Raw genomic sequence first — 20,019 nt, forward strand, 5'->3', positions numbered from 1 at the left:
TTTTTTACTGGGTCTCTGTCTGGTTTAGGAATCAAAGTAATACTGGCTTCATAGAATGAGTCTGGAAGTTTTCCTTCCCTTTCTATCTCTTGGAATAGCTTGAGAAGGATAGGTATTATCTCTGCTTTAAATGTCTGGTAGAACTCCCCTGGGAAGCCATCTGGTCCTGGACTCTTATTTGTTGGGAGATTTTTGATAACCGATTCAATTTCTTCGCTGGTTATGGGTCTGTTCAAGCTTTCTATTTCCTCCTGATTGAGTTTTGGAAGGTGTGGGTGTTTAGGAATTTGTCCATTTCTTCCAGGTTGTCCAATTTGTTGGCATATAATTTTTCATAGTATTCCATGATAATTGTTTGTATCTCTGAGGGATTGGTTGTAATAATCCCATTTTCATTCATGATTTTATCTATTTGGGTCATCTCCCTTTTCTTTTTGAGAAGCCTGGCTAGAGGTTTGTCAATTTTGTTTATTTTTTCAAAAAACCAACTCTTGGTTTCGTTGATCTGCTCTACAGTTTTTTTAGATTCTATATTGTTTATTTCTGCTCTGATCTTTATTATTTCTCTTCTTCTGCTGGGTTTAGGCTGCCTTTGTTGTTCTGCTTCTATTTCCTTTAGGTGTGCTGTTAGTTTTTGTATTTGGGATTTTTCTTGTTTCTTGAGATAGGCCTGGATTGCAATGTATTTTCCTCTCAGGACTGCCTTCGCTGCGTCCCAAAGCGTTTGGATTGTTGTATTTTCATTTTCGTTTGTTTCCATATATTTTTAAATTTCTTCTCTAATTGCCTGGATGACCCACTCATTCTTTAGCAGGGTGTTCTTTAACCTCCATGCTTTTGGAGGTTTTCCAGACTTTTTCCTGTGGTTGATTTCAAGCTTCATAGCATTGTGGTCTGAAAGTATGCATGGTATAATTTCAATTCTTGTGAACTTATGAAGGGCTGTTTTGTGACCCAGTATATGATCTATCTTGGAGAATATTCCATGTGCACTCGAGAAGAAAGTATATTCTGTTGCTTTGGTCTGACGGAGTGAGCATATTTGGCTTTCCACAACACTGTGGGGCCCAAGAGAACACATGTTGTCAAAATGCATATACAGTCTTCTCATATGGAATCCCATAGGCAGTATCATGCAAGCAAATGTGCATGTATAGATGTAGACAGTCTCTAGACTGACACACACTTTTGTTTGCATTTTAACCTAATTTTGCCATTAAATCTTTCAAAAATAATTTGTTCTCAATGGCAGAAATTAAAATGTTTCTCTACCTCAAAGGTACCCACTGATATGAATCTTTAATAAGTTCTTTATAGTCAGTAACACTTATTCTCTGAATTAATAAGTGTATACCCAATATATATTTGCCAAATATATACAGAGCCAACATGATGTAATATAGCAGGCACAGGTTGTGGAGAAAGACCAAAACGGATCTACCTCTTGCCAGTTGGGCTACTTTCAGTAAATCTCATATTCTCACTTATACTAAGGATAATCAATTATAAAACGAAGATGATAATATATAACTTACCATGTGAGTTAATATTGCATATTACTTATTGCATGTGCCTCATGAATGTTACTTACTATCATCACAATAATAATCATCATCACCATCATAATAATCAATAGTAGCCATTATCATTGATCAAAAAATCAGAGTAAAATTTATACCAGTAGATGGGAGTTATATTTTGGCTTAACATATTCCTATTCCTAGATCCCAGAAGAGACATGTAGTCTTCTGAGAGACCCAGGGATCCTAAAGCTAAAAAAGACTATTTTCTCTGGTTATATTTTCATGATAATTACCATACCTCATGTGTGATAATACATTTATATTTTACTAAGTGCTGTTAACTTACTTAACTTCAAAATAGTATGTGATTTAAATAGGAGTAGGTCTTATAAACATTTTATATAGTGTGAACAGAGGTTCATAGGCATGAAATTTCCACTTAGTTCTCTATGTTCCTAGAAATCTAGGAATGAGGTGTTCCTCTTAAGTATTTATGTTTACATGGCCATCAACCACTTAACCTATCAGTATTCTTATTCTCCCTTTGTAGTGCTGAGAGTTCACAAGTAAAATTGGATTACACTGACTATGAATTACTATTAATTTTTTGATCTGCATGAGGTACCTACACTAACATACACTTAGCACATAGGTAAAGTTGACAGAGTAAGATCTCTGTTTTCCTCTACATTAAACAAGGAATGGCTCCAGATTTGTCACAAGCGTTAACTTGGATACAGAGTTGTGGTTAACTTTTTCTTTTCTCTATTTGAGACTCAAAAAAAAAAAATAAGTTTCTCCACAAATTCTCCCTTAAGTTCAATTGATTTTTTTATTATAATGCTTTAAATATTTTTTTTCAATATATGAAGTTTATTGTCAAATTGGTTTCCATACAACACCCAGTGCTCATCCCAAAAGGTGCCCTCCTCAATACCCATCACCCACCCTCCCCTCCCTCCTATCCCCCATCAACCCTCAGTTTGTTCTCAGTTTTTAAGAGTCTCTTATGCTTTGGCTCTCTCCCACTCTAACTTTTTTTTTTCCTTCCCTTCCCCCATGGGTTTCTGTTAAGTTTCTCAGGATCCACATAAGAGTGAAAACATATGGCATCTGTCTTTCTCTGTATGGCTTATTTCACTTAGCATAACACTCTCCAGTTCCATCCATGTTGCTACAAAGGGCCATATTTCATTCTTTCTCATTGCCACATAGTATTGTATACTACACCATTGTGTATATAAACCACAATTTCTTTATCCATTCATCAGTTGATGGACATTTAGGCTCTTTCCATAATTTGGCTATTGTTGAGAGTGCTGCTATAAACATTGGGGTACAAGTGCCCCTATGCATCAGTACTCCTGTATCCCTTGGATAAATTCCTAGCAGTGCAATTGCTGGGTCATAGCAACATGCTTTAAATATTTTTAGTTATGCACCCTATTAGTAAAACATTTTGACATGTGCTCCAAATGCAGATGTGTTTATTTATAAATTGTCATATCTAAAGTTATAATATCATATAATGTACTTTAAAATATTTCTTTTACTTTGGGATTAATACATAGTAATGACATTCTATAAATTTCTTGTTGGACATCAGCAAGTCTTTGTGCTTTCTAGGATTCACTTATTTTTTTCTTGTATACAACTTCCTTGAATCAAAAAGGAGTGGATTTGCTGGACTATATTTATATTGTTCCTACTCTCTGATCTTTAATGGGTTCCTATAGTTGTTCAATTATGTGAGGCATCGGAGAGCAGAATTTGGTTTCAGCCAAAGTCTTCAAAGATGGTTTGAATGCTTTAAAACTATTTGGGGGCCCCTGACTGACTCACTCCATAGAGCATGTGACCCTTGATCTCAGGGTTGTGAGTTTGAGCACCACATGGGGTGTAGAGATTTCTTTTTAAAAAATTATATATATATATAATAAAAATAAAATGTACTTTGAGAAAAAATGGTCTGACGACACCAACCCTAATGATGCTACTCACCTAATTTGGTAAAAGTAATAGCAATTTGCATTATTAATATTTCACTATTTTATTTATTTACTTATTTAAGAGAGAAAGACACAAAGATCGGGGAGAGTGGCAGATAGAGAGGGAGAGAGGGAGAAAGAGAGAGAGAGAGAGAAAGAGGGAATCAGCAGGCTCCACGCTCAGCATGCAGCTAGACACAGGGCTCCATCCATGACCCTGGGATCATGACTGGAGCTGAAATCAAGAATCCCTTTCTCAGCCAACTAAGCCACCCAGATGCCTCTATATTTCACTTTTTAAAAGCAGAAATCAGTAGAGCTGCATGAATAGATGATGAAACAATACTAGATTGGTTGGTTCAAAATCCTATTTTAGCCTTTGAAATACTATTTTCTTCATATTCTTTTATACACCCTTATGTTATAGAGATCCTGTTAGCAATTGTATATATATTAAGCTTTGAGTTCTCAGCTAGAATAGTGCTTCCTAATAGTTGCTTGTTCAGTAACTAAAACTATCGAGAATACTTGAAAGTACTTAGTTTTAAGTTAAGAACCAACACAAATAATCAAGCATCAGTAGAATCTATAACTGATTATAGTGCATGCAAAAAGCATTTCTGAATGCTTCCTCAAATAGTATTTCCCATTACAGTATTGAGGAGAGTTACTATCTCTCATGATTTCATTCCTATAAGAAAAGCTAATTCTTCCAATTGGTGTGCATCTTTTGTTATTGATACCTCATTCGGTATGATGGTATATTCATGCACTCAGTGGTTTTTCCTGTTGAGGGAAGGCATCCTTCTCAGTAAACCATTATAGCATACATTCTAAGCCCTACTTAGCTGCCTTGGCAATGAAGTTATTCAGGACTATACTGCTGACACTTAGTTGATATTCTCCTTTCCTACAAGAGTAACTCAATATTCCACTTTTCATTTGCTAGGAAATTCGTATTCTTATAAGATAGCTGGTTAATGCTTGGTAATTTCTAAAATCACTGATAATGCTTTATTAAGATTACTTGGCACTAGGATAACTTTCTACCTCTAAGCATAAATTCCCTTTTCTGTAAATTGTGGAAAATGATAATGTCTACATTGTAATGTGCTTGTAAAATTAACTTAAATAGGATAAAATTAGGAAAATCGCATTGATGTAAATAATGATAGCTAATACTTTTTTCTTTATATAAATATTTATTGAGCGTATAAAGAAAAAAGTAATTAAAATGCAAATTTGGTTAGTTTCCATTAACTAGGACTTCTCTCTTCTCCTGATTCATGTGTGTACACTTAAGCTTGCTCTCTACTACGATCAAAACATAGGATAGAAATGTGTTCAGCTCAATATTTTTTTGTCATCCATGGATCATTTTTTTTGGATATTTCTTAAGATATTTTTGCTAAGTTTTTAATATAATTAAAATAATCTTCATTATTTTTACCTAATTTCAAGGTAATTTTTGTATATATTTTGAAATATTTTCATTGCATTTTATTTAGGATATCTAATTACATTCAGCTTATATATATACACATATATATATGTGTGTGTGTGTGTGTATATATATATATATATATATATATATAATTTTTTTTTCTTAACTATATTAAATAAATTTTCTGACCCTAAAATGAATTGGGACTAATATTTTGGTAAATGTTTAAATTGAATATAGCTAACATTAACAATATTGGTCAACACTTTTTTTTTTCTGTGAGTTGGTTACATCACTTTGTGATAGAAATTCTTGATAGAAAATCTTTTTTTTCATTTATTTTTTTAAATGAAATTTATTGTCAAATTGGTTTCCATACAACACCCAGTGCTCATCCCAACAGGTGCCCTCTTCAGTGCCCATCACCCACTTTCCCCTCCTTCCCACCCCCCATCAACCCTAAGTTTGTTCTCAGTATTTAAGAGTCTCTTATGGTTTGTCTCCTTCCCTGTCTGTATCTTTTATTCCCCCCTTCCCCTCATCTCTGGTCTTCTGTTGAGTTTCTAAGGATCAACATATGAGTGAAAACACATGGTATCTTTCTTTCTCTGCCTGACTTATTTCACTTAGCATAACACTCTCCGGTTCCATCCATGTTGCTACAAATGGCCAGATTTCATTTTTTCTCATGCCAAGTAGTATTCCATTGTATATATATACCACATCATCTTTATCCATTCATGAGTTAATGGAAATTTAGGCTCTTTCAATAATTTGGCTATTGTTGAAAGTGCTGCTATAAACATTGGGGTACAAGTGCCCCCAGGCATCAGCACTCCTGTATCCCTTGGATAAATTCCTAGCAGTGCTATTGCTAGGTCATAGGGTAGATCTATTTTTAATTTTTTGAGGAACCTCCACACTGTTTTCCAGGGTGGCTCCACTGGTTTGCATTCCCACCAACAGTATTAGATGGTTCCCGTTTCTCCACATCCTCTCCAGCATCTATAGTCTCCTGATTTGTTCATTTTAGCCACTCTGACTGGCGTGGGGTAATATCTGAGTGTGGTTTTGATTTGTATTTCCCTGATGAGGAGTGACATTGAGCATCTTTTTATGTGCCTGTTGGCCACCTGGATGTCTTCTTTACAAAAGTGTCTATTCATGTTTTCTGCCCATTTCTTCACTGGATTATTTGTTTTTCGGCTGTGGAGTTTGGTGAGTTCTTTATAGATTTTGGATACTAGCCCTTTGACTGATATGTCATTTGCAAATATCTTTTCCCACTTCGTGGGTTGCCTTTTAGTTTTGTTGCAGTGCAGAAGCTTTTGATCTTCATGAGGTCCCAGTAGTTCATTTTTGCTTTTAATTCCCTTGCCTTTGGAGATGTGTCAAGTAAGAAATTACTGCAGCTGAGGTCAGAGAGGATTTTTCCTGCTTTCTCCTTTAGGGTTTTGATGGTTTCCTGTCTCACATTCAGGTCCTTTATCCATTTTGAGTTTGTTTTTGTGAATGGTGTAAGAAAGTGGTCTAGTTTCAATCTTCTGCATGTTGCTGTCCAGTTCTCCCAGCACCATTTGTTAAAGAGACTGTCTTTTTTCCATTGGATATTCTTTCCTGCTTTGTCAAAGATTAGTTGGCCATTCTTTTGTGGGTCTAGTTCTGGGGTTTCTATTCTATTCCATTGGTCTATGTGTCTGTTTTTGTGCTAATACCATGCTGTCTTGATGATTACAGCTTTGTAGTAGAGGCTAAAGTCTGGGATTGTGATGCCTCCAGCTTTGGTCTTCCTCAAAATTACTTTGGCTATTCGGGGTCTTTTGTGGTTCCATACAAATTTTAGGATTGCTTGTTCTAGCTTTGAGAAGAATGTTGGTGCAATTTTGATTGGGATTGCATTGAATGTGTGGATAGCTTTGGGTAGTATTGACATTTTAACAATATTTATTCTTCCAGTCCATGAGCACAGAATGTTTTTTCATTTCTTTATATCATCTTCAATTTCCTTCATAAGCTTTCTATAGTTTTCAGCATACAGATCTTTTACATCTTTGGTTAGGTTTATTCCTAGGTATTTTATGCTTCTTGGTGCAATTGTGGATGGGATCAGTTTCTTTATTTGTCTTTCTGTTGCTTCATTATTAGTGTATAAGAATGCAACTGATTTCTGTACATTGATTTTGTATCCTGCGACTTTTGAATTCATGAATCAGTTCTAGCAGACTTTTGGTGGAGTGTATTGGGTTTTCCATGTATAATATTATGTCATCTGCAAAAAGTAAAAGCTTGACTTCATCTTTGCCAATTTTGATGCCTTTGATTTCCTTTTATTGTCTGATTGCTGATGCTAGAACTTCCAACACTACGTTAAACCACAGAGGTGAGAGTGGACATCCCTGTTGTGTTCCTGATCATAGGGGGGAAAGCTCTCAGGTTTTTCTCATTGAGGATGATAATTGCTGTGGGCTTTTCATAAGTGGCTTTTATGATGTTTAAGTATGTTCCTTCTATCCCAACTTTCTTGAGGTTTTTTATTAAGAAAGCATGCTGAATTTTGTCAAATGCTTTTTCTGCATCAATTGACAGGATCATATGGTTCTTTTCTTTTATTAATGTGATGTATCACATTGATTGATTTGCGAATGTTGAACCAGCCCTGCATCCCAGGAATGAATCCCACTTGATCATGGTGAATAATTCTTTTTATATGCCGTTGAAATCGATTTGCTAGTATCTTATTGAGAATTTTTGCATCCATATTCATCAGGGATATTGGCTTGTAGTTCTACTTTTTTGCTGGGTCTCTGTCTGGTTTAGAAATCAAAGTAATGCTGGCTTCATAGAATGTGTCTGGAAGTTTTCCTTCCCTTTCTATTTCTTGGAATAGCTTGAGAAGGATAGGTACTATCTCTGCTTTAAATGTCTGGTAGAACTCCCCTGGGAAACCATCTGGTCCTGGACTCTTATTTGTTGGGAGATTTTTGATAACTGATTCAATTTCTTCGCTGGTTATGGGTTTGTTCAAGTTTTCTATTTCTTTCTGTTTGTGTTTTGGAAGTGTGTGGGTGTTTAGGAATTTGTCCTTTTCTTCCAGGTTGTCCAGTTTGTTGGCATATAATTTTTCATAGTATTCCCTGATAATTGCTTGTATTTCTGAGGGATTGGTTGTCATAATTCCAATTTCATCATGGTTTTATCTATTTGGGTCATCTCCCTTTTCTTTTTGAGAAGCCTGGATAGAGGTTTATCAATTTTGTTTATTTTTTCAAAAAACCAACTCTTGGGTTCATTGATTTGCTCTATAGTTTTTTTTATCTTCTCTGATCTCTATTATTTCTCTTGTTCTGCTGGGGTTGGGGTGTCTTTACTGTTCTGCTTCTATTTCCTTTAGTTGTGCTGTTAGATTTTGTATTTGGGATTTTTCTTGTTTCTGGAGATAGGCCTGGATTACAATGTATTTTCCTCTCAGGACTGCCTTTGCTGCATGTCAAAGTGTTTGGATTGTTGTATTTTCATTTTCATTTGTTTCCATATATTTTTAAATTTCTTCTCTAATTGCCTGGTTGACCCATTCATTCTTTAGTAGGGTGTTCTTTAACCTCCATGCTTTTGGAGGTTTTCCAGACTGTTTCCTGTGGTTGATTTCAAACTTCATAGCATTGTGGTCTGAAAGTGTGCATGGTATGATCTCAATTCCTTTATACTTATGAAGGGCTGTTTTTGACCCAGTATCTAATCTATCTTGGAGAAGGTTCCATGTGCACTTGAGAAGAAAGTACATTCTGTTGCTTTGGGATGCAGAGTTCTAAATATATCTGTGAAATCCATCTGATCCAATGTATCATTCAGGGCCCTTGTTTCTTTATTGATCCTGTGTCTAGATGATCTCTCCATTGTTGTAAATGAAGTAGTAAAGTCCCCTGCCATTACCACATTCTTATCAATAAGGTTGCTTATGTTTGTGATTAATTGTTTTATACATTTGGGGGCTCCCGTACTTGGTGCATAGACATTTATAATTGTTAGCTCTTCCTGATGGACAGACCTGTAATTATTATACAGCGTCCTTCTTCATCTCTTATTACAGCCTTTAAGTCTAGTTTGTCTGATATAAGTATGGCTACTCCAGCTTTCTTTTGACTTCCGGTAGCATGATAGATAGTTTTCCATTTCCTCACATTCAATCTGAAGGTGTCCTCAGGTCTAAAATGAGTCTCTTGTAGACACAAAATAGGTGGGTCTTGTGTTTTGATACATTCTGACACACTATGTCTTTTAGTTGGAGCATTTGGTCCATTTACATTCAGTGTTATTATAGAAAGATATGGGTTTATAGTCATTGTGATGTCTGTAGGTTTCATGCTCCTGAACTTTTTGTCTCAGAGATTCATTCACATGCTGATAAATACTTTTTCCTCCAAAATTTTCATTTCAGATATATCTGAGAAAAAAACATGATCAACTGAGTTCTGTGTCCACACAAGACCAATAGTCAGGGGATAGGGTCAAAATGTCCAAAATGGCGTTCTTGTACTAACAATGGCCTTGGCAAGCTCAGTTTCTGGAGGAAGACAGTGCTTAGATGATAAATTTTGTTATGTTAACTTTTGGAAGAGTAGGCCTCAGACAATGTAGCCCAGTGACAGTATAATTACTGAACACACATACACACGTAGCAACTCTACAATTAATTTAGTGAAATTACATATTCTTTAAGGGGAATCAATTAGACTAAAGTTTGAAAGGGTTTTACTTTCAGAGAAGTAAGCATAAAACATTAATAATTCTTAATGTAAGTTCAAAAATATAAAAGTTTTTGTAAGATGGCTCTCTCAGCTCTGATAATAAGACTGTTATTATAAGTGATCCTGTAATGTAGAAGAAAAATTCCGGAAATTACATTTTGCTGACTGATGTGTATCTCAAGCTTAAGATGTAACACAGTTCTGCCAAGAGGAGAACACTGACAGTTGGAAGAAAGATGTAAATTCTTCTTGTAAGCACAATGGAGAAGGCACTGGGTTCTTTGGGGGAAGTTTCGTTTGATCCTGCAGTTTCTAGTCATGCAACTCTGAGTAGCAGGAGCTCCTAAAATAGAATTTTCACTACAAAATCTGGAGAATCGTTGGCTGTTTTTCCTGGTTGCTGCCGTTCTTAACTTTAACCATAAACACACAATGTAGTAGTGAATTCTGGCTAAGGAGTACCCCAGAGATTCTATAAACTGCCATATGTCAGCTATTCAAAAAACAAAAGTAATATTAGCCAAAAAAAAAAAAACCCCAGAGGCATAAAACAATAAATAATAATATAGCTTGAACTAGAGATCAGCTGATCTAAACTGATCTAAAAGCTTCACCTTCTTTCATTTTCATCCTCCTGCTAGGACCAGATGGCTGGCTTAAGTCTACTATTCTTATGGGCATAACAGAAGCTTAAGATACACAACTTAAAATATGCAGGTACTCTTGATTTCTTGGCTTAGAATTGGCATGCTGTTATTTTTGTCTTAATCTATAGACCAAATCTAGTCACATGACCAATCTCAAATCAAGAAATAGGGTAACACATGCCACCAACATAGTGAAAGGGACCATGAATAGTGAAAGAGCAAGAATACAGGAAGGTGTGGAGAATTTCACCCTATATTGTAATTGAACACAGATGCCTGATGTCCTTAAATAAGTGTTTCTTGCCCTTATGTAAGTCCTCTTGTAGTAAAGAAACTAGAAGTCTAAAAAGTATAATTTCCAGCCACCTTTCTTCCCAAGACTGTGAGTTGATCCAGTTGTGTCAAAAATAGAAAAATCACAAAAACTTGTCTCCATTTGCAGAGCACTCTACAACCTGATAGTAGATGCTATGTTTTCCTACACAAATCAACCTCATCATCCCCTGCCCATTTAATAAATGTTTTTACAACTTTTCGATAATATAAATTGTTTTTAAATTTTTTTAATATTTATTCATTTTTGAGAGACAGACAGAGAGTGAGTGGGGGAGGGGCAGAGAGAGAGACACAGAATCTGAAGCAGGCTCCAGGCTCTGAGCTGTCAGCACAGGGCCTAATGTGGGGCTCAAACTCACAAACCATGAGATCATGACCTGACTCAAAGTTGGATGCTCAACCAACTGAGCCCCCCAGGTGCCCCACTTTTTTGATGATGTAAAGTACAATTGTTAAAATGTGGGAATAACTCCAAGCAAATATAAATACAAACATAATCTTCCATAAACTACCTAACAGGAAAAACATTTAGAAAAAATTGAATTAACAAAGCAGAAGACAGAAATAGAGGAAAAAAATTGAAATAAAGCATGCAAATAATTAGCCTGAAGTAAGTTATCGGAAATGCAACTAATTATATTTAACATTTTGATCAATGAAAACTACTTAGGAACACCTATTAAAGACAAATAATTAGAGTAGATTCATTGCTATTAAGGAATATAACCAAAATGACATATATATTGCAAACAAAGTAAGGAAATGCAGTAAACTAAAGGAAGAAAACTGCTGTTACAATTTCAGACAAAATATAATCGAGGATGAGAGATTGATAGGAATTGATATAAAGAATTCTTTAAAAATTAATAATAAGAGTTTAACAATTTGAACCATACGATTCTATAAAATAGAAACCTTAAGCTGACAATTACCAACTTATATTAGTCATTATATCTTTCAAACTATCCTGTTTCAAGTAGTAGAAAATGTCTAAATCTATGGATGCTTTGAAATACCCAGTGATAAAATTTGATCTAGCTAATTCATAGGAAACTCTGTATCCCTTCAAACAATTATATATTGTGGAAATGCATAATATTTTCAACAAAACTTTTACTCTTTCAAGTATGATCATACCATAGCTCAAGGTTTTTCAACCATTTCCAAAGTTATAATATTCTCAACTATAAAGCAATCACATTAGAAGTCAACAATGAGATGATAGACCTTCTATTAAAAAAAAAATAAAGAGTATTTTGGGACACCTGGGTGGCTCAGTTGGTTAAGCGTCTGACTCTTGGTTTCACTTCAGGTCAGTCTCTCATGGTTCCTGAGTTTGAGCCCCACATCAGGCTTTTCGCTGACAGTGTGGGGCCCTGTTGGGATTCTCTGTCTCCTTCCCTTTCTCTCTTTCTCTCTTTCTCTCTTTGCCTCTCTGGCACTCGTGCTGTCTCTGTCTCTTTCAAATAAATAAATAAACTTAAAGAAATAAAGACTTCTTTTATAAATAATTTGAGTAATGGAAAATTACAGTTGTAATAATAAAAAGGATTTAAAGAAAAGGATCAAATATGTTGTAAGGTTGAAAATTCATGTAATAATCGTTAAACTAGATTCTCTAATCATTTAGGTAAATTGACTATTACGTTTCCTTAATATAAAAATTGTGGCATCTCTCATTTTATACTCATAAATAGTTAATTATTAAAATGTTCTTCAATTAGAATCTTAGAATTTTTTTTGATTCTTTGATTATTTCTCATAATCATCTCAAGTGAGAACATAGCTTCTCTTTACATATCAAATTATTTTCTGACATCATTGGTAATTGTTTTTCAGTGAAGATAAAACAATGCACACTTCAAAAGAAGAAATTTGATCCGTAATATAACTGTTATTTTACAAATAAAAGTAGCAATAAAATTATCCCTCTGAGGTCTCTGCCAAAGTATGTTTCATATTCATTAAGGTAAAGGCCCATTGAAAAATTGTTACTAAAATTATATTCTTGTTAAAAATAGTATATAAAATAATAAGTATCCACTAAACTTGTAAAATATATCTTCTTTCTATGATTGATAATATATCCTTGGAGGAACTGGTTGTAAGTACAAATAACAAAAGTAAAAAGAATCCGATCCTCACAAGATAAAAGCTGAACAATCTGAAAATCAACAACTTTCTTGTGGATCCTCTGTGAATTGAAGTCACAGGGCCAAGCACCACCCTAGAAACTGGAGAGACAGGCAAATGCAGAAAAGACAGCTGAGCTTACCTGAAGCATAATCTATTGGCACCAGTAAATAGTAGAAACACTTAAATGGTACTTGACCAAATCCCTGGTGGATAAGTGTGGACAAATTTGAGAGTTAAAAACTCTTGGGGGTCTATTCTAAGTGGCCATCATATTTTCATGGATTTACTTTCAGAAGATCTACCAGCTTCTCACAAATATGAAGAGAAAAATCCCCTCATGTCTGACCAGGAAAATGGAATAGTAATAGTTTTATGCCTAGGGCAAAAATAACCATTTTGAAATATTCCCAGGAGAAAAAAAAATAGTTATTTTTGAGTAATCTCAAAGAATTCTCTGCAACAAATTCCTACTCAGTAAGATTTCAAAGACATCATGAGTCTTACTGGATTTGGGAGTAGAAAATTAATCAACTCCATCCTTTTTTTCCTCCTCTAAGACTAGGGAAAAAAAAAAAAAAGCCGAGAAGCTCTTGTGAAGATCACAGCTACAGACAAGCTAAGACCTTATCAGAGGACTGTACAATTCCTTCTCACCCCCCACCCCACTCATTATGATCATATCCACGGGGCTCCTATAAAATAACAGTCAACCACAGTTAAAAGATCTACAAGGGACACTCACTAAAGAGTTTTTAGGGAAACCCAGACACAACAGAAGAGGGGGGGAAAAGATACTAGAAGAAATGGAAGAAATAGACAAATACAGTTACATCAAACAGTAGACACAGATTATCTCCTAGCTAAGTAAACATAAAACTTTACATTGATGGTCTATGTGCCTCAGTTCCCAGTACCTAATGCTTCATATCCAGATTTTAACAAAAACTTACAAGTCCTATAAAACAGTAAGAAAAAACATAATCCAAAGAGACAATGCAAGGATGAGAATGAGACTATATATAGCAAAGATTTTTAACATTATCAGATAAGGAATTTACTTACGATTAATATGGAAAATAAGGGTTCTAATGGAAAATTTTTGCAACATGCAAGAATAGAATGTATATCTTTTGTTTTTTATTTTTTTTAATGTTTATTTCTTGAGAGAGAGACTGTGAGTGGGAGAGGGGCAGAGAGCAAGGGAGACACAGAATCCAAAGCAGACTCTAGGCTCCAAGCTGTCAGCACAGAGCCCAAAGCGGGACTTGACCTTACAAACTGCGAGATCATGACCTGAGCTGAAGTCAGACACTTAACCTACTGAGCCACCCAGGCACCCCAAATAAATGTATGTCTATATACATATAGACATATGTATATATGTACACATATATATATATACACAGACAGGTAAGATAAGCAGAGAGATGGAAATTGTAAGTAAGGATCAAGAGAAAATGCTAGAAATAATGAAGGATGATTTTGATGGACTCATCTGTAGACTGGACATGACTGAAAAGAAAGAAACAATGAGATTGAAGATATGTCAATAGAAAGTACCTAACTGAAAAGCAAATAAAAAATAATGAAAAAATGAAAAAGAATATTTAAGAACTTTGGTGCAATTACAAAAGTAATGGCATATATAAAGGGAGATCAGATGAATAAGAAAGAGAAAAAATATTTGAAGTAACAAGGAGTGAGAATTTTCCAAAATTTATGACAGAAAACAAGCCACAAACCCGAGAAGCTCGGAGAACACCAATCAGAATGATACCTAAACATATACAAGTGTCCACCTAGAGATATCCTATTCAATCTGCACAAAACATAGAGTGTCTTGACAAAAGATGGGGGGGGGGGGGCAGTTGGGAGCCTTACTTGTAATATAGCAAGGATAAGAATTATATGAAACTTCTTTTTATAAATCCTGCAAGGAAGAAGAGAATTGAGTAAAATATTTTAAATGTTGAGAAAAAAGTAAAAAGAAAAAAAAAAGAAAAACAAGCAAAAACACCAACTTTGAATTCTGTATCCAGCAATGTTATCTTTTAAAAGTGAAAGATAGGGGTGCCTTGGGACTCAGTTAAGCATTGGACTTTGGCTCAGGTCATGATCTCAAGGTTAAGTGAGTTTGAGTCTTGCTTGGGGCTCTGCGCTGACAGTGCTGAGCCTGTATGGGATTCTCTCTCCCTCCCTCCCTCCCTCTCCTCTTTCTGCCCCTCATGGGATTCTCTATGTCCCTCACTCACTCATACTCTCTCTGTCAAAAATAAATAAATACACTTAAAAATAAAAGTAAAAGGTAAATAGACTTTTTCAGACAGACAAAAAAGTGAAATACTTTGTTGACAGTAGATTTGCCTCCCATAAAATGTTAAAAAAAGTTCTTCAAAAGAACAGAAAATGATATTGGAAAGCTCGCATCTATATAAAGAAAATAAGCAGCAGAAAATTAAGACATGAAGAAAGGAAATAAAAAAGAAAATTGGAAACTGAACACAGTTTGAGAAGCACTATCAACTAAACGTGAGAAGGAAAATACTGCCCTGTGGATGCCAGGAGGCCCTGCTTAGAACTGCCAATATTTGAGACTGAGAAATAGCAAATGCTGTTGAAGGTAGTAGAAAATATAATCATAACATCTGCAAAGAGTGAGGGTTTTATTTTCCCTCTTTCATCATATTTAAATAGCTCTTGTTTATTTTTATTGTCTAAATGTACTATTTAGAAAAAAAAAGAATGTGGTGATGGTGTAGTTTTTTTTTTTTTTTAATGTTTATTTTTAGAGAGAGAGAGACAAAGAGTGAGTTGAGGAGGGGCAGAGGGAGAAGGAGACACAGAATCTGAAGCAGACTCCAGGCTCCGAGTTGTCTGCAAAGAGCCTGACACAGAGCTCGAACCCACCAACCGTGAGATCATGACCTGAGCTGAAGTCGGCTGCTTAACCGACTGAGGCACCCAACCGCCCCTGTAGTGTTTTTTGTTTGTTTGTTTAATTAAAGTATAGTTGACATACAATATTATATTAATTGCAGGTGCATAGCATAGTAATACATTTATATACATTATGAAATGTTTACCATAAGTGTAGTTACCATCTGTTACTATATAATGTTATTATAATAGTATTGACAGTATTTCCTATGCTTAGTTTTCATCCCCATGACTTATTTTATAACTAGAAATTTATACCTTTGAATCTCCTTTACCAACATTTGCCCATGCCTCACCCCCTACCCACGAGCAGCCATCAGTTCTCTGTATTTGAGTCTGTTTCTCTTTCAAGAAGTGTGTTCCTTTGTTCTGTTTCTTTTTTTAGATTCCACATATAAGTCAAATCATATAGTGTTTGTCTCATTCTGTTTAACTTATTTCACTTAGCATGATACCATGTAGATCCATCCATGTTGTCACAATGGCAAGATCTGATACTTTTTTATAGTTGAGTAATACTTTATGTGTATGTATGTGTGTATACACACACACACACACACACGTACATACATACACCATATCTTTTTTATCCATTCATCTATAGATGGGCACTTAGTTTGCCTTCACATCCTGGCTATTGTAAATAATGCTGCAATAAACATAGGGATATATCTATATCTATATCTATTTATCTATATCTCTCTCTCTCTCTCTCTATCTATCTATCTATATCTTTTTGAAGTAGTGTTTTCATTTCTTTGGGTAAATACCCACTAGTGGAATTACTGGGTCATGTGGTACTTTTATCTTTGAGTTTTTGAGGAGCTGCCATATCGTTTTACGCAGTGGCCATACCAATTGACATTCCCGGTACATGAGGGTTCCCTTTTCTCCAGGGCTTTGCCAACACTTGTTATTTTTTTGTCTTTTTGATACTAACCATCCTGGGTGGTGTGAGGTGAGACTAACCATCCTGGTTGGTTTTTATTTGAGCTGGTGTAGGCTAGCAGGGACTTGCTGAGGTGGCCAGCTGCAGAGAATGCCCAGATGCTACTTCCATCTGAACTGTTAAAGTGTAGGGGGAACATAAACAGTGGTGCTTGCCAGCACCTCCAACCCCAAAGAGAGTTTCAACAGTTCCCCAATTTTTGGCGGATGCTTGAGGGTGAATAAATGGGTTTCTATCACTTATAAATTGTTCTTTAAACTGCTGTTTTTCTGCCGTACCTCGGTGTAGCAAATCTGTGTGTGGGCCCCTCAGTGCTTTCTCTCCTTACCACAGGTCTTAGTGTTGGGAGTGGAGTTGCTGTGTTACCATGTCTCTGTCTCTCTTACTTTTCTCCTTGTGGTCCTCCTATATTTTGTTGTAGGGAAGCTGTTTAATCAGCCCTTAGTTCTTCAGGACGAATTGCTCTATATGTGGGTGTAGATTTTGGTGTATTTGTGGGTGGAGGTGAGCTCAGGGTCTTCCTATGCCTCCATCTTGAACCTGTCAATGAAACACTTTTTTAGAGTTGGACGTTTGTCTCTTCAGTAGGTTTGGATCATGTCTAAACCATCACTATATCATTCACAGCTTTTAGCATAGAGTTTTGTACCTGGAGGAGTTTCCTCTTTCTCTTCAGATCTCTGTACTCCCTTGACAGTTCATGCTGTCCTCTCAGAACTTCAGAACCATGCATTTTTACTCTTCTCCTGCTCACTCCGCAGCCATTCTCCACCCTTGCTTTGTAGTGTTGTAATTTTATAATTATATACATACAAATTATAAAGGCTTTAACATATTGAATCCTTAATATAGAGATAAAAGAGTATGCACTTTGGGAGACAAGAATATCTTGGAAATTGTCAATATAATCATAACCATAAAATTCTGTGGAGTATTCACAGTCATTATTTACATTAGTTGAGATTATTTTTGGATGATCAGATGTCTTTATCTCAAAAGCATGAAATAAGTTATTCTGATTTATATGGCATTTAAAAAGAGTGTTAGGGACCCAAATTACCACTGGTGATATTAATTTAATTTCACTGTATTCCCTGGCATTTTATGTTAACATGATGTAGTCTGTAATGAATAATACTCTAGTGTTTTTTTGTGTTTTTGTTTTTGTTTTTGTTTTTGTTTTGGATATTTGCTAGTATCTGCCACCTGTAGGATTTGGTGTTCTTTGTTTTATTTTGAGTTTATTTGTAGAAAAATCTCTAATCAATTTTCTCACAAACATCAATCTGATACATTTTATATAAGCAAAATAAGCAACTTGAGGTTAATGAAGTAGTACAGTTCATAATATCACAAAATGGAATATTTATCTGTGATTCACTGAATAGACTGGTAAAAAGTGATGTTAATCTTGTGGATTGTGCCCAATGCATGATAAAAATTGATCCCTGTAGCCAGTTTGTTTTGTGCTTAGCAGTCTCATGAGGTATCACCTCATATTTTTAATGTTTATTTGTTTTGAGAGAGACAATGTAAGTGGGGGAGGGGCAGAAAGAGAAGGGGACATAGAATCTGAAGCAGGTTCCAGGCTCTGAGCTGTCAGCACAGAGCCTGATGTGGGGCTTGAACTCATGAACTGCGAGATCATGATCTGAGCTAAAGTTGGACATTTAACCAACTGAGCCACCCAGCTGCCCTGAGTATCACCTTTTTGATGACACAAAATAATTATTTTTCACCTAAAGTGGCATTCATAATGTTGCAAGGATAAGATTTACTATTAAAATTTATAAAAAATAAGCTTATGGCATTTATTTTAAAAGAAATCCATATTAATTCATTTTTATAAATTACTTTACCCTCTTATGTGTACAAATAATGGACATGGGATAAAGAAGAACCATGTTGTGGTTTGTTTGATGGCTTGAACTGAGAAATTCACTTTTATTTATTATTTTTTTTTTTTAAATAATTTTTTTATGTTTGTTTTTGAGAGAGCATGAGCAGGGGAGGGGCAGAGAGAGGGAAACACAGAATCTGAAGTAGGCTCCAGGATCTGCACTGTCAGCACAGAGCCCAACACCAGGCTCAAACTCACAAGCTGTGAGATCAGGACCTGAGCTGAAGTCAGAGGCTTAACTGACTGAGCCACCCAAACGCCCTGAGAAATTCACATTTAAAAATGTGTATATATATTTTTAAAGTGAAATAAAAATGTGTACATTTTTATAATGCATATTGCTAGCTATGAACCTCTGTTATCTCCCAATGAAATAGAATTTAAAGGTTAGCATACATTTGTATATATTCAATTTGATTTTTCTAAACTCCTGCATTTGTGCTATTCAAGATATCTTTACCTCATCTACCTTTCATCATATATTATTTAGAGTTGTAATTTTACAGTTTTTAAGTTTTTTTTTTTTATTTTGACAGAGAGAGAGAGAGCGAGCACAGGAGGCTCAGAGAGAGAGAGAGGGGAGAGAGAGAATCCCAAGTAGTGCTCAATCCCTTCATGCTGACAATGCAGAGCCCAATGTGGGGCTCAAACTCACAAACCATGAGATTATGACCCAAGCTGAAATCAAGTGTCAGATGCTTAACCATCAGAGCCACCCAGGCACCCTCTGGTTTGTACACTATTTTATCTCTGGAACCTGGTACACAGTAGTAGATTCCCAGTAAATATTCATTAAATCAAATTATTTTGCAAGAGTAATGAGGCATATAAAAGAAATTGATATATGTTATGTAACCTTGTATGTAATATTATATTTTGCCTGATAAAAGACCATTTGGAAGAGCATACTATTTATGCCACAGTATCCAAAAGAGTATTCGTTAAAAGAGGATTAGATTTTTTCTGCTGATTCCCTTTGTATGGCTAACAGCATTAGCAAGGTATTTTATTTTAATATAAAAAGGTTATTTCTAATGGAGTGGTCTTAAAAAAATTGCATAGGTGCATTAAATGGTAATGAATTACTTATATGAAGTGGCATTCAAGGAGAGGCCCCAGATCAGACATAAGAAGCTTTAATCATTGGATGGTAGATAAACTTGCTCTTCATATCCTTTCATTCCTCATATTACATGATAATAATATAGTCTTACAAAATGCATCTGACCGCATCACCAAAATATAAATGAAATCACATGTTGATTTCATAAACCCAACATGTTTCAATTAAATTATAGTGTTTGGAGGCATATGTACTTAATAAAATACTTTGTTATATTTTCAATATGGTTCTGTTATTAAAATTATATCTTGAACTGTTTGATAAAAGGAAGCATGGTGCTATTATTTAGAA

The sequence above is a fragment of the Panthera uncia genome, chromosome B1, assembly GCF_023721935.1.
Source record: "Panthera uncia isolate 11264 chromosome B1, Puncia_PCG_1.0, whole genome shotgun sequence".
Classification (NCBI taxonomy): domain Eukaryota; kingdom Metazoa; phylum Chordata; class Mammalia; order Carnivora; family Felidae; genus Panthera; species Panthera uncia.